General features: G+C 47.2%; 28 non-coding genes across 28 annotated transcripts; all 28 read right to left on the bottom strand.

The window, feature by feature from the left end:
* Nucleotides 1–111: 111 nt before the first annotated feature.
* LOC133016560 (U5 spliceosomal RNA) lies at nucleotides 112–224 on the bottom strand. Its single transcript, XR_009681928.1, has one exon. It is a non-coding gene; the product is annotated as a U5 spliceosomal RNA (small nuclear RNA).
* Nucleotides 225–522: 298 nt separating this feature from the next.
* LOC133016309 (U2 spliceosomal RNA) lies at nucleotides 523–714 on the bottom strand. Its single transcript, XR_009681697.1, has one exon. It is a non-coding gene; the product is annotated as a U2 spliceosomal RNA (small nuclear RNA).
* Nucleotides 715–894: 180 nt separating this feature from the next.
* On the bottom strand, nucleotides 895–1,007 carry LOC133016983 (U5 spliceosomal RNA). Its single transcript, XR_009682330.1, has one exon. It is a non-coding gene; the product is annotated as a U5 spliceosomal RNA (small nuclear RNA).
* A 298-nt stretch (nucleotides 1,008–1,305) lies between these two features.
* On the bottom strand, nucleotides 1,306–1,497 carry LOC133016409 (U2 spliceosomal RNA). The gene has a single exon (XR_009681792.1). It is a non-coding gene; the product is annotated as a U2 spliceosomal RNA (small nuclear RNA).
* A 180-nt stretch (nucleotides 1,498–1,677) lies between these two features.
* Nucleotides 1,678–1,790, bottom strand: LOC133016559 (U5 spliceosomal RNA). The gene has a single exon (XR_009681927.1). It is a non-coding gene; the product is annotated as a U5 spliceosomal RNA (small nuclear RNA).
* Nucleotides 1,791–2,088: 298 nt separating this feature from the next.
* LOC133016463 (U2 spliceosomal RNA) lies at nucleotides 2,089–2,280 on the bottom strand. Its single transcript, XR_009681844.1, has one exon. It is a non-coding gene; the product is annotated as a U2 spliceosomal RNA (small nuclear RNA).
* A 62-nt stretch (nucleotides 2,281–2,342) lies between these two features.
* LOC133017303 (U2 spliceosomal RNA) lies at nucleotides 2,343–2,534 on the bottom strand. The gene has a single exon (XR_009682622.1). It is a non-coding gene; the product is annotated as a U2 spliceosomal RNA (small nuclear RNA).
* A 180-nt stretch (nucleotides 2,535–2,714) lies between these two features.
* On the bottom strand, nucleotides 2,715–2,827 carry LOC133016829 (U5 spliceosomal RNA). The gene has a single exon (XR_009682182.1). It is a non-coding gene; the product is annotated as a U5 spliceosomal RNA (small nuclear RNA).
* Nucleotides 2,828–3,125: 298 nt separating this feature from the next.
* LOC133016290 (U2 spliceosomal RNA) lies at nucleotides 3,126–3,317 on the bottom strand. The gene has a single exon (XR_009681679.1). It is a non-coding gene; the product is annotated as a U2 spliceosomal RNA (small nuclear RNA).
* A 180-nt stretch (nucleotides 3,318–3,497) lies between these two features.
* Nucleotides 3,498–3,610, bottom strand: LOC133016558 (U5 spliceosomal RNA). The gene has a single exon (XR_009681926.1). It is a non-coding gene; the product is annotated as a U5 spliceosomal RNA (small nuclear RNA).
* Nucleotides 3,611–3,908: 298 nt separating this feature from the next.
* Nucleotides 3,909–4,100, bottom strand: LOC133016208 (U2 spliceosomal RNA). The gene has a single exon (XR_009681602.1). It is a non-coding gene; the product is annotated as a U2 spliceosomal RNA (small nuclear RNA).
* A 180-nt stretch (nucleotides 4,101–4,280) lies between these two features.
* Nucleotides 4,281–4,393, bottom strand: LOC133016802 (U5 spliceosomal RNA). The gene has a single exon (XR_009682156.1). It is a non-coding gene; the product is annotated as a U5 spliceosomal RNA (small nuclear RNA).
* A 298-nt stretch (nucleotides 4,394–4,691) lies between these two features.
* Nucleotides 4,692–4,883, bottom strand: LOC133016323 (U2 spliceosomal RNA). The gene has a single exon (XR_009681710.1). It is a non-coding gene; the product is annotated as a U2 spliceosomal RNA (small nuclear RNA).
* A 180-nt stretch (nucleotides 4,884–5,063) lies between these two features.
* On the bottom strand, nucleotides 5,064–5,176 carry LOC133016800 (U5 spliceosomal RNA). Its single transcript, XR_009682154.1, has one exon. It is a non-coding gene; the product is annotated as a U5 spliceosomal RNA (small nuclear RNA).
* Nucleotides 5,177–5,474: 298 nt separating this feature from the next.
* LOC133016322 (U2 spliceosomal RNA) lies at nucleotides 5,475–5,666 on the bottom strand. Its single transcript, XR_009681709.1, has one exon. It is a non-coding gene; the product is annotated as a U2 spliceosomal RNA (small nuclear RNA).
* Nucleotides 5,667–5,846: 180 nt separating this feature from the next.
* Nucleotides 5,847–5,959, bottom strand: LOC133016970 (U5 spliceosomal RNA). The gene has a single exon (XR_009682319.1). It is a non-coding gene; the product is annotated as a U5 spliceosomal RNA (small nuclear RNA).
* A 298-nt stretch (nucleotides 5,960–6,257) lies between these two features.
* LOC133016321 (U2 spliceosomal RNA) lies at nucleotides 6,258–6,449 on the bottom strand. The gene has a single exon (XR_009681708.1). It is a non-coding gene; the product is annotated as a U2 spliceosomal RNA (small nuclear RNA).
* Nucleotides 6,450–6,629: 180 nt separating this feature from the next.
* On the bottom strand, nucleotides 6,630–6,742 carry LOC133016557 (U5 spliceosomal RNA). The gene has a single exon (XR_009681925.1). It is a non-coding gene; the product is annotated as a U5 spliceosomal RNA (small nuclear RNA).
* Nucleotides 6,743–7,040: 298 nt separating this feature from the next.
* Nucleotides 7,041–7,232, bottom strand: LOC133016311 (U2 spliceosomal RNA). The gene has a single exon (XR_009681699.1). It is a non-coding gene; the product is annotated as a U2 spliceosomal RNA (small nuclear RNA).
* Nucleotides 7,233–7,412: 180 nt separating this feature from the next.
* Nucleotides 7,413–7,525, bottom strand: LOC133016556 (U5 spliceosomal RNA). The gene has a single exon (XR_009681924.1). It is a non-coding gene; the product is annotated as a U5 spliceosomal RNA (small nuclear RNA).
* A 298-nt stretch (nucleotides 7,526–7,823) lies between these two features.
* Nucleotides 7,824–8,015, bottom strand: LOC133016216 (U2 spliceosomal RNA). The gene has a single exon (XR_009681609.1). It is a non-coding gene; the product is annotated as a U2 spliceosomal RNA (small nuclear RNA).
* A 180-nt stretch (nucleotides 8,016–8,195) lies between these two features.
* Nucleotides 8,196–8,308, bottom strand: LOC133016555 (U5 spliceosomal RNA). The gene has a single exon (XR_009681923.1). It is a non-coding gene; the product is annotated as a U5 spliceosomal RNA (small nuclear RNA).
* Nucleotides 8,309–8,606: 298 nt separating this feature from the next.
* On the bottom strand, nucleotides 8,607–8,798 carry LOC133016424 (U2 spliceosomal RNA). The gene has a single exon (XR_009681806.1). It is a non-coding gene; the product is annotated as a U2 spliceosomal RNA (small nuclear RNA).
* A 62-nt stretch (nucleotides 8,799–8,860) lies between these two features.
* On the bottom strand, nucleotides 8,861–9,052 carry LOC133017302 (U2 spliceosomal RNA). Its single transcript, XR_009682621.1, has one exon. It is a non-coding gene; the product is annotated as a U2 spliceosomal RNA (small nuclear RNA).
* Nucleotides 9,053–9,232: 180 nt separating this feature from the next.
* Nucleotides 9,233–9,345, bottom strand: LOC133016804 (U5 spliceosomal RNA). Its single transcript, XR_009682157.1, has one exon. It is a non-coding gene; the product is annotated as a U5 spliceosomal RNA (small nuclear RNA).
* Nucleotides 9,346–9,643: 298 nt separating this feature from the next.
* Nucleotides 9,644–9,835, bottom strand: LOC133016207 (U2 spliceosomal RNA). Its single transcript, XR_009681601.1, has one exon. It is a non-coding gene; the product is annotated as a U2 spliceosomal RNA (small nuclear RNA).
* Nucleotides 9,836–10,015: 180 nt separating this feature from the next.
* On the bottom strand, nucleotides 10,016–10,128 carry LOC133016799 (U5 spliceosomal RNA). Its single transcript, XR_009682153.1, has one exon. It is a non-coding gene; the product is annotated as a U5 spliceosomal RNA (small nuclear RNA).
* Nucleotides 10,129–10,426: 298 nt separating this feature from the next.
* Nucleotides 10,427–10,618, bottom strand: LOC133016318 (U2 spliceosomal RNA). The gene has a single exon (XR_009681706.1). It is a non-coding gene; the product is annotated as a U2 spliceosomal RNA (small nuclear RNA).
* Nucleotides 10,619–10,778: the final 160 nt, after the last annotated feature.

Genomic DNA, 10,778 nt, shown 5'->3' with positions numbered 1-10,778 from the left:
GAGGTGTGCATAACGATGGCTGCTGCTTATCACCTCCGCCCGAGCTCTCCTTTGTGGACGCTTGATTTCTGACCTAGACAGCTCTTTGACTTTTCACAATTTCAAAAGGCTCAGCCATGAAGCAAAGCCTGCCAAAAATATATTCAACTCATGTTTGTTCCTCTCCACGGAAGTCTTTAGTAAAAGGCGAAAGACTTGTGCGTTATGAAGAGAAACCAGAGTCAGCATGGCCCTGTGTTGGAGAGCAGCGGTGGAGCCTCTCGGTCACATTCACCACCTTCACGGTAGGCCTTTTCTTTCCGCATGTCAGAGCCCAGTATGCAACATTCCCACCCCGCCCCCATCTGGCAACCAAAATTATACACGTCTTTATTAGCTCCTGCCCTGACTACTGTGATTGGCTTTTAAGCCTGTTTAAGCGATAGATCCCTGAACCACTTACATTGGGTCCAAATAGCTGACTCTGGTTTCTCACCAAGTCTCCCAGCAGGTCTTGAGTGTTTGCTTTTCTACAGGGTAAGAACAGAGTGCACCGTTCCCAGCGGCACTGCAATGCTAGGTCGATGCGTGGAGAGAAGGGAGCAAGCTCCACATTTCTGCTCCTCTTGCCAAAAATCTGCTTAATATGTAGTCCTCATATAGAGGACATATCAGATATTAAACTGATAAGAACAGATACTACACTTGATCTTAGCCAAAAGGCCGAGAAACATTAATCCCCAAGTGTTGGATGTCCACGCCAGGCTCTTGGCACAAATCTCACTTGAGATGGTGCCACATTTGGAGGTGTGCATAACGATGGCTGCTGCTTATCACCTCCGCCCGAGCTCTCCTTTGTGGACGCTTGATTTCTGACCTAGACAGCTCTTTGACTTTTCACAATTTCAAAAGGCTCAGCCATGAAGCAAAGCCTGCCAAAAATATATTCAACTCATGTTTGTTCCTCTCCACGGAAGTCTTTAGTAAAAGGCGAACGACTTGTGCAATATGAAGAGAAACCAGAGTCAGCCTGGCCCTGTGTTGGAGAGCAGCGGTGGAGCCTCTCGGTCACATTCACCACCTTAACGGTAGGCCTTTTCTTTCCGCATGTCAGAGCCCAGTATGCAACATTCCCACCCCGCCCCCATCTGGCAACCAAAATTATACACGTCTTTATTAGCTCCTGCCCTGACTACTGTGATTGGCTTTTAAGCCTGTTTAAGCGATAGATCCCTGAACCACTTACATTGGGTCCAAATAGCTGACTCTGGTTTCTCACCAAGTCTCCCAGCAGGTCTTGAGTGTTTGCTTTTCTACAGGGTAAGAACAGAGTGCACCGTTCCCAGCGGCACTGCAATGCTAGGTGGATGCGTGGAGAGAAGGGAGCAAGCTCAACATTTCTGCTCCTCTTGCCAAAAATCTGCTTAATATGTAGTCCTCATATAGAGGACATATCAGATATTAAACTGATAAGAACAGATACTACACTTGATCTTAGCCAAAAGGCCGAGAAGCGATAATCACCAAGTGTTGGATGTCCACGCCAGGCTCTTGGCACAAATCTCACTTGATATGGTGCCATATTTGGAGGTGTGCATAACGATGGCTGCTGCTTATCACCTGCGCCCGAGCTCTCCTTTGTGGACGCTTGATTTCTGACCTAGACAGCTCTTTGACTTTTCACAATTTCAAAAGGCTCAGCCATGAAGCAAAGCCTGCCAAAAATATATTCAACTCATGTTTGTTCCTCTCCACGGAAGTCTTTAGTAAAAGGCGAAAGACTTGTGCGTTATGAAGAGAAACCAGAGTCAGCATGGCCCTGTGTTGGAGAGCAGCGGTGGAGCTTCTCGGTCATATTCACCACCTTCACGGTAGGCCTTTTCTTTCCGCATGTCAGAGCCCAGTATGCAACATTCCCACCCCGCCCCCATCTGGCAACCAAAATTATACACGTCTTTATTAGCTCCTGCCCTGACTACTGTGATTGGCTTTTAAGCCTGTTTAAGCGATAGATCCCTGAACCACTTACATTGGGTCCAAATAGCTGACTCTGGTTTCTCACCAAGTCTCCCAGCAGGTCTTGAGTGTTTGCTTTTCTACAGGGTAAGAACAGAGTGCACCGTTCGCAGCGGCACTGCAATGCTAGGTCGATGCGTGGAGAGAAGGGAGCAGGCTCCACATTTCTGCTCCTCTTGCCAAAAATCTGCTTAATATGTAGTCCTCATATAGAGAACATTTCAGATATTAAACTGATGAGAACAGATACTACACCTGATCTTAGCCAAAAGGCCGAGAAGCGATAATCCCCAAGCTCACCAAGTCTCCCAGCAGGTCTTGAGTGTTTGCTTTTCTACAGGGTAAGAACAGAGTGCACCGTTCCCAGCGGCACTGCAATGCTAGGTCGATGCGTGGAGAGAAGGGAGCAAGCTCCACATTTCTGCTCCTCTTGCCAAAAATCTGCTTAATATGTAGTCCTCATATAGAGGACATATCAGATATTAAACTGATAAGAACAGATACTACACTTGATCTTAGCCAAAAGGCCGAGAAGCGATAATCCCCAAGTGTTGGATGTCCACGCCAGGCTCTTGGCACAAATCCTACTTGAGATGGTGCCACATTTGGAGGTGTGCATAACGATGGCTGCTGCTTATCACCTCCGCCCGAGCTCTCCTTTGTGGACGCTTGATTTCTGACCTAGACAGCTCTTTGACTTTTCACAATTTCAAAAGGCTCAGCCATGAAGCAAAGCATGCCAAAAATATATTCAACTCATGTTTGTTCCTCTCCACGGAAGTCTTTAGTAAAAGGCGAAAGACTTGTGCGTTTTGAAGAGAAACCAGAGTCATCATGGCCCTGTGTTGGAGAGCAGCGGTGGAGCCTCTCGGTCACATTCACCACCTTCACGGTAGGCCTTTTCTTTCCGCATGTCAGAGCCCAGTATGCAACATTCCCACCCCGCCCCCATCTGGCAACCAAAATTATACACGTCTTTATTAGCTCCTGCCCTGACTACTGTGATTGGCTTTTAAGCCTGTTTAAGCGATAGATCCCTTAACCACTTACGTTGGGTCCAAATAGCTGGCTCTGGTTTCTCACCAAGTCTACCAGCAGGTCTTGAGTGTTTGCTTTTCTACAGGGTAAGAACAGAGTGCACCGTTCCCAGCGGCACTGCAATGCTAGGTCGATGCGTGGAGAGAAGGGAGCAAGCTCCACATTTCTGCTCCTCTTTCCAAAAATCTGCTTAATATGTAGTCCTCATATAGAGGACATATCAGATATTAAACTGATAAGAACAGATACTACACTTGATCTTAGCCAAAAGGCCGAGAAACATTAATCCCCAAGTGTTGGATGTCCACGCCAGGCTCTTGGCACAAATCTCACTTGATATGGTGCCACATTTGGAGGTGTGCATAACGATGGCTGCTGCTTATCACCTCCGCCCGAGCTCTCCTTTGTGGACGCTTGATTTCTGACCTAGACAGCTCTTTGACTTTTCACAATTTCAAAAGGCTCAGCCATGAAGCAAAGCCTGCCAAAAATATATTCAACTCATGTTTGTTCCTCTCCACGGAAGTCTTTAGTAAAAGGCGAAAGACTTGTGCGTTATGAAGAGAAACCAGAGTCAGCATGGCCCTGTGTTGGAGAGCAGCGGTGGAGCCTCTCGGTCACATTCACCACCTTCACGGTAGGCCTTTTCTTTCCGCATGTCAGAGCCCAGTATGCAACATTCCCACCCCGCCCCCATCTGGCAACCAAAATTATACACGTCTTTATTAGCTCCTGCCCTGACTACTGTGATTGGCTTTTAAGCCTGTTTAAGCGATAGATCCCTGAACCACTTACATTGGGTCCAAATAGCTGACTCTGGTTTCTCACCAAGTCTCCCAGCAAGTCTTGAGTGTTTGCTTTTCTACAGGGTAAGAACAGAGTGCACCATTCCCAGCGGCACTGCAATGCTAGGTCGATGCGTGGAGAGAAGGGAGCAAGCTCCACATTTCTGCTCCTCTTGCCAAAAATCTGCTTAATATGTAGTCCTCATATAGAGGACATATCAGATATTAAACTGATAAGAACAGATACTACACTTGATCTTAGCCAAAAGGCCGAGAAGCGATAATCCCCAAGTGTTGGATGTCCACGCCAGGCTCTTGGCACAAATCTCACTTGATATGGTGCCACATTTGGAGGTGTGCATAACGATGGCTGCTGCTTATCACCTCCGCCCGAGCTCTCATTTGTGAACGCTTGATTTCTGACCTAGACAGCTCTTTGACTTTTCACAATTTCAAAAGGCTCAGCCATGAAGCAAAGCCTGCCAAAAATATAATCAACTCATGTTTGTTCCTCTCCACGGAAGTCTTTAGTAAAAGGCGAAAGACTTGTGCGTTATGAAGAGAAACCAGAGTCATCATGGCCCTGTGTTGGAGAGCAGCGGTGGAGGCTCTCGGTCACATTCACCACCTTCACGGTAGGCCTTTTCTTTCCGCATGTCAGAGCCCAGTATGCAACATTCCCACCCCGCCCCCATCTGGCAACCAAAATTATACACGTCTTTATTAGCTCCTGCCCTGACTACTGTGATTGGCTTTTAAGCCTGTTTAAGCCATAGATCCCTGAACCACTTACATTGGGTCCAAATAGCTGACTCTGGTTTCTCACCAAGTCTCCCAGCAGGTCTTGAGTGTTTGCTTTTTTACAGGGTAAGAACAGAGTGCACCGTTCGCAGCGGCACTGCAATGCTAGGTCGATGCGTGGAGAGAAGGGAGCAAGCTCCACATTTCTGCTCCTCTCGCCAAAAATCTGCTTAATATGTAGTCCTCATATAGAGGACATATCAGATATTAAACTGATAAGAACAGATACTACACTTGATCTTAGCCAAAAGGCCGAGAAGCGATAATCCCCAAGTGTTGGATGTCCACGCCAGGCTCTTGGCACAAATCTCACTTGATATGGTGCCACATTTGGAGGTGTGCATAACGATGGCTGCTGCTTATCACCTCCGCCCGAGCTCTCATTTGTGGACGCTTGATTTCTGACCTAGACAGCTCTTTGACTTTTCACAATTTCAAAAGGCTCAGCCATGAAGCAAAGCCTGCCAAAAATATAATCAACTCATGTTTGTTCCTCTCCACGGAAGTCTTTAGTAAAAGGCGAAAGACTTGTGCGTTATGAAGAGAAACCAGAGTCATCATGGCCCTGTGTTGGAGAGCAGCGGTGGAGGCTCTCGGTCACATTCACCACCTTCACGGTAGGCCTTTTCTTTCCGCATGTCAGAGCCCAGTATGCAACATTCCCACCCCGCCCCCATCTGGCAACCAAAATTATACACGTCTTTATTAGCTCCTGCCCTGACTACTGTGATTGGCTTTTAAGCCTGTTTAAGCCATAGATCCCTGAACCACTTACATTGGGTCCAAATAGCTGACTCTGGTTTCTCACCAAGTCTCCCAGCAGGTCTTGAGTGTTTGCTTTTTTACAGGGTAAGAACAGAGTGCACCGTTCGCAGCGGCACTGCAATGCTAGGTCGATGCGTGGAGAGAAGGGAGCAAGCTCCACATTTCTGCTCCTCTCGCCAAAAATCTGCTTAATATGTAGTCCTCATATAGAGGACATATCAGATATTAAACTGATAAGAACAGATACTACACTTGATCTTAGCCAAAAGGCCGAGAAGCGATAATCCCCAAGTGTTGGATGTCCACGCCAGGCTCTTGGCACAAATCTCACTTGATATGGTGCCACATTTGGAGGTGTGCATAACGATGGCTGCTGCTTATCACCTCCGCCCGAGCTCTCCTTTGTAGACGCTTGATTTCTGACCTAGACAGCTCTTTGACTTTTCACAATTTCAAAAGGCTCAGCCATGAAGCAAAGCCTGCCAAAAATATATTCAACTCATGTTTGTTCCTCTCTACGGAAGTCTTTAGTAAAAGGCGAAAGACTTGTGCATTATGAAGAGAAACCAGAGTCAGCATGGCCCTGTGTTGGAGAGCAGCGGTGGAGCCTCTCGGTCATATTCACCACCTTCACGGTAGGCCTTTTCTTTCCGCATGTCAGAGCCCAGTATGCAACATTCCCACCCCGCCCCCATCTGGCAACCAAAATTATACACGTCTTTATTAGCTCCTGCCCTGACTACTGTGATTGGCTTTTAAGCCTGTTTAAGCGATAGATCCCTGAACCACTTACATTGGGTCCAAATAGCTGACTCTGGTTTCTCACCAAGTCTTCCAGCAGGTCTTGAGTGTTTGCTTTTCTACAGGGTAAGAACAGAGTGCACCGTTCGCAGCGGCACTGCAATGCTAGGTCGATGCGTGGAGAGAAGGGAGCAAGCTCCACATTTCTGCTCCTCTCGCCAAAAATCTGCTTAATATGTAGTCCTCATATAGAGGACATATCAGATATTAAACTGATAAGAACAGATACTACACTTGATCTTAGCCAAAAGGCCGAGAAGCGATAATCCCCAAGTGTTGGATGTCCACGGCAGGCTCTTGGCACAAATCTCACTTGATATGGTGCCACATTTGGAGGTGTGCATAACGATGGCTGCTGCTTATCACCTCCGCCCGAGCTCTCCTTTGTAGACGCTTGATTTCTGACCTAGACAGCTCTTTGACTTTTCACAATTTCAAAAGGCTCAGCCATGAAGCAAAGCCTGCCAAAAATATATTCAACTCATGTTTGTTCCTCTCCACGGAAGTCTTTAGTAAAAGGCGAAAGACTTGTGCGTTATGAAGAGAAACCAGAGTCAGCATGGCCCTGTGTTGGAGAGCAGCGGTGGAGCCTCTCGGTCATATTCACCACCTTCACGGTAGGCCTTTTCTTTCCGCATGTCAGAGCCCAGTATGCAACATTCCCACCCCGCCCCCATCTGGCAACCAAAATTATACACGTCTTTATTAGCTCCTGCCCTGACTACTGTGATTGGCTTTTAAGCCTGTTTAAGCGATAGATCCCTGAACCACTTACATTGGGTCCAAATAGCTGACTCTGGTTTCTCACCAAGTCTCCCAGCAGGTCTTGAGTGTTTGCTTTTCTACAGGGTAAGAACAGAGTGCACCGTTCGCAGCGGCACTGCAATGCTAGGTCGATGCGTGGAGAGAAGGGAGCAAGCTCCACATTTCTGCTCCTCTTGCCAAAAATCTGCTTAATATGTAGTCCTCATATAGAGGACATATCAGATATTAAACTGATAAGAACAGATACTACACTTGATCTTAGCCAAAAGGCCGAGAAGCGATAATCCCCAAGTGTTGGATGTCCACGCCAGGCTTTTGGCACAAATCTCACTTGATATGGTGCCACATTTGGAGGTGTGCATAACGATGGCTGCTGCTTATCACCTCCGCCCGAGCTCTCCTTTGTAGACGCTTGATTTCTGACCTAGACAGCTCTTTGACTTTTCACAATTTCAAAAGGCTCAGCCATGAAGCAAAGCCTGCCAAAAATATATTCAACTCATGTTTGTTCCTCTCCACGGAAGTCTTTAGTAAAAGGCGAAAGACTTGTGCGTTATGAAGAGAAACCAGAGTCAGCATGGCCCTGTGTTGGAGAGCAGCGGTGGAGCTTCTCGGTCATATTCACCACCTTCACGGTAGGCCTTTTCTTTCCGCATGTCAGAGCCCAGTATGCAACATTCCCACCCCGCCCCCATCTGGCAACCAAAATTATACACGTCTTTATTAGCTCCTGCCCTGACTACTGTGATTGGCTTTTAAGCCTGTTTAAGCGATAGATCCCTGAACCACTTACATTGGGTCCAAATAGCTGACTCTGGTTTCTCACCAAGTCTCCCAGCAGGTCTTGAGTGTTTGCTTTTCTACAGGGTAAGAACAGAGTGCACCGTTCCCAGCGGCACTGCAATGCTAGGTCGATGCGTGGAGAGAAGGGAGCAAGCTCCACATTTATGCTCCTCTTGCCAAAAATCTGCTTAATATGTAGTCCTCATATAGAGGACATATCAGATATTAAACTGATAAGAACAGATACTACACTTGATCTTAGCCAAAAGGCCGAGAAGCGATAATCCCCAAGTGTTGGATGTCCACGCCAGGCTTTTGGCACAAATCTCACTTGATATGGTGCCACATTTGGAGGTGTGCATAACGATGGCTGCTGCTTATCACCTCCGCCCGAGCTCTCCTTTGTAGACGCTTGATTTCTGACCTAGACAGCTCTTTGACTTTTCACAATTTCAAAAGGCTCAGCCATGAAGCAAAGCCTGCCAAAAATATATTCAACTCATGTTTGTTCCTCTCCACGGAAGTCTTTAGTAAAAGGCGAAAGACTTGTGCGTTATGAAGAGAAACCAGAGTCAGCATGGCCCTGTGTTGGAGAGCAGCGGTGGAGCTTCTCGGTCATATTCACCACCTTCACGGTAGGCCTTTTCTTTCCGCATGTCAGAGCCCAGTATGCAACATTCCCACCCCGCCCCCATCTGGCAACCAAAATTATACACGTCTTTATTAGCTCCTGCCCTGACTACTGTGATTGGCTTTTAAGCCTGTTTAAGCGATAGATCCCTGAACCACTTACATTGGGTCCAAATAGCTGACTCTGGTTTCTCACCAAGTCTCCCAGCAGGTCTTGAGTGTTTGCTTTTCTACAGGGTAAGAACAGAGTGCACCGTTCGCAGCGGCACTGCAATGCTAGGTCGATGCGTGGAGAGAAGGGAGCAAGCTCCACATTTCTGCTCCTCTTGCCAAAAATCTGCTTAATATGTAGTCCTCATATAGAGAACATTTCAGATATTAAACTGAAAAGAACAGATACTACACCTGATCTTAGCCAAAAGGCCGAGAAGCGATAATCCCCAAGCTCACCAAGTCTCCCAGCAGGTCTTGAGTGTTTGCTTTTCTACAGGGTAAGAACAGAGTGCACCGTTCCCAGCGGCACTGCAATGCTAGGTCGATGCGTGGAGAGAAGGGAGCAAGCTCCACATTTCTGCTCCTCTTGCCAAAAATCTGCTTAATATGTAGTCCTCATATAGAGGACATATCAGATATTAAACTGATAAGAACAGATACTACACTTGATCTTAGCCAAAAGGCCGAGAAGCGATAATCCCCAAGTGTTGGATGTCCACGCCAGGCTCTTGGCACAAATCCTACTTGAGATGGTGCCACATTTGGAGGTGTGCATAACGATGGCTGCTGCTTATCACCTCCGCCCGAGCTCTCCTTTGTGGACGCTTGATTTCTGACCTAGACAGCTCTTTGACTTTTCACAATTTCAAAAGGCTCAGCCATGAAGCAAAGCATGCCAAAAATATATTCAACTCATGTTTGTTCCTCTCCACGGAAGTCTTTAGTAAAAGGCGAAAGACTTGTGCGTTATGAAGAGAAACCAGAGTCAGCATGGCCCTGTGTTGGAGAGCAGCGGTGGAGCCTCTCGGTCACATTCACCACCTTCACGGTAGGCCTTTTCTTTCCGCATGTCAGAGCCCAGTATGCAACATTCCCACCCCGCCCCCATCTGGCAACCAAAATTATACACGTCTTTATTAGCTCCTGCCCTGACTACTGTGATTGGCTTTTAAGCCTGTTTAAGCGATAGATCCCTGAACCACTTACATTGGGTCCAAATAGCTGACTCTGGTTTCTCACCAAGTCTCCCAGCAGGTCTTGAGTGTTTGCTTTTCTACAGGGTAAGAACAGAGTGCACCATTCCCAGCGGCACTGCAATGCTAGGTCGATGCGTGGAGAGAAGGGAGCAAGCTCCACATTTCTGCTCCTCTTGCCAAAAATCTGCTTAATATGTAGTCCTCATATAGAGGACATATCAGATATTAAACTGATAAGAACAGATACTACACTTGATCTTAGCCAAAAGGCCGAGAAGCGATAATCCCCAAGTGTTGGATGTCCACGCCAGGCTCTTGGCACAAATCTCACTTGATATGGTGCCACATTTGGAGGTGTGCATAACGATGGCTGCTGCTTATCACCTCCGCCCGAGCTCTCATTTGTGGACGCTTGATTTCTGACCTAGACAGCTCTTTGACTTTTCACAATTTCAAAAGGCTCAGCCATGAAGCAAAGCCTGCCAAAAATATAATCAACTCATGTTTGTTCCTCTCCACGGAAGTCTTTAGTAAAAGGCGAAAGACTTGTGCGTTATGAAGAGAAACCAGAGTCATCATGGCCCTGTGTTGGAGAGCAGCGGTGGAGGCTCTCGGTCACATTCACCACCTTCACGGTAGGCCTTTTCTTTCCGCATGTCAGAGCCCAGTATGCAACATTCCCACCCCGCCCCCATCTGGCAACCAAAATTATACACGTCTTTATTAGCTCCTGCCCTGACTACTGTGATTGGCTTTTAAGCCTGTTTAAGCCATAGATCCCTGAACCACTTACATTGGGTCCAAATAGCTGACTCTGGTTTCTCACCAAGTCTCCCAGCAGGTCTTGAGTGTTTGCTTTTTTACAGGGTAAGAACAGAGTGCACCGTTCGCAGCGGCACTGCAATGCTAGGTCGATGCGTGGAGAGAAGGGAGCAAGCTCCACATTTCTGCTCCTCTCGCCAAAAATCTGCTTAATATGTAGTCCTCATATAGAGGACATATCAGATATTAAACTGATAAGAACAGATACTACACTTGATCTTAGCCAAAAGGCCGAGAAGCGATAATCCCCAAGTGTTGGATGTCCACGCCAGGCTCTTGGCACAAATCTCACTTGATATGGTGCCACATTTGGAGGTGTGCATAACGATGGCTGCTGCTTATCACCTCCGCCCGAGCTCTCATTTGTGGACGCTTGATTTCTGACCTAGACAGCTCTTTGACT

This window comes from Limanda limanda, chromosome 12 (assembly GCF_963576545.1).
Source record: "Limanda limanda chromosome 12, fLimLim1.1, whole genome shotgun sequence".
Taxonomy (NCBI): Eukaryota; Metazoa; Chordata; class Actinopteri; order Pleuronectiformes; family Pleuronectidae; genus Limanda; species Limanda limanda.
Note: the sequence above shows the minus strand (reverse complement) of the source record. Positions and strands in the feature narration are given on the sequence as shown.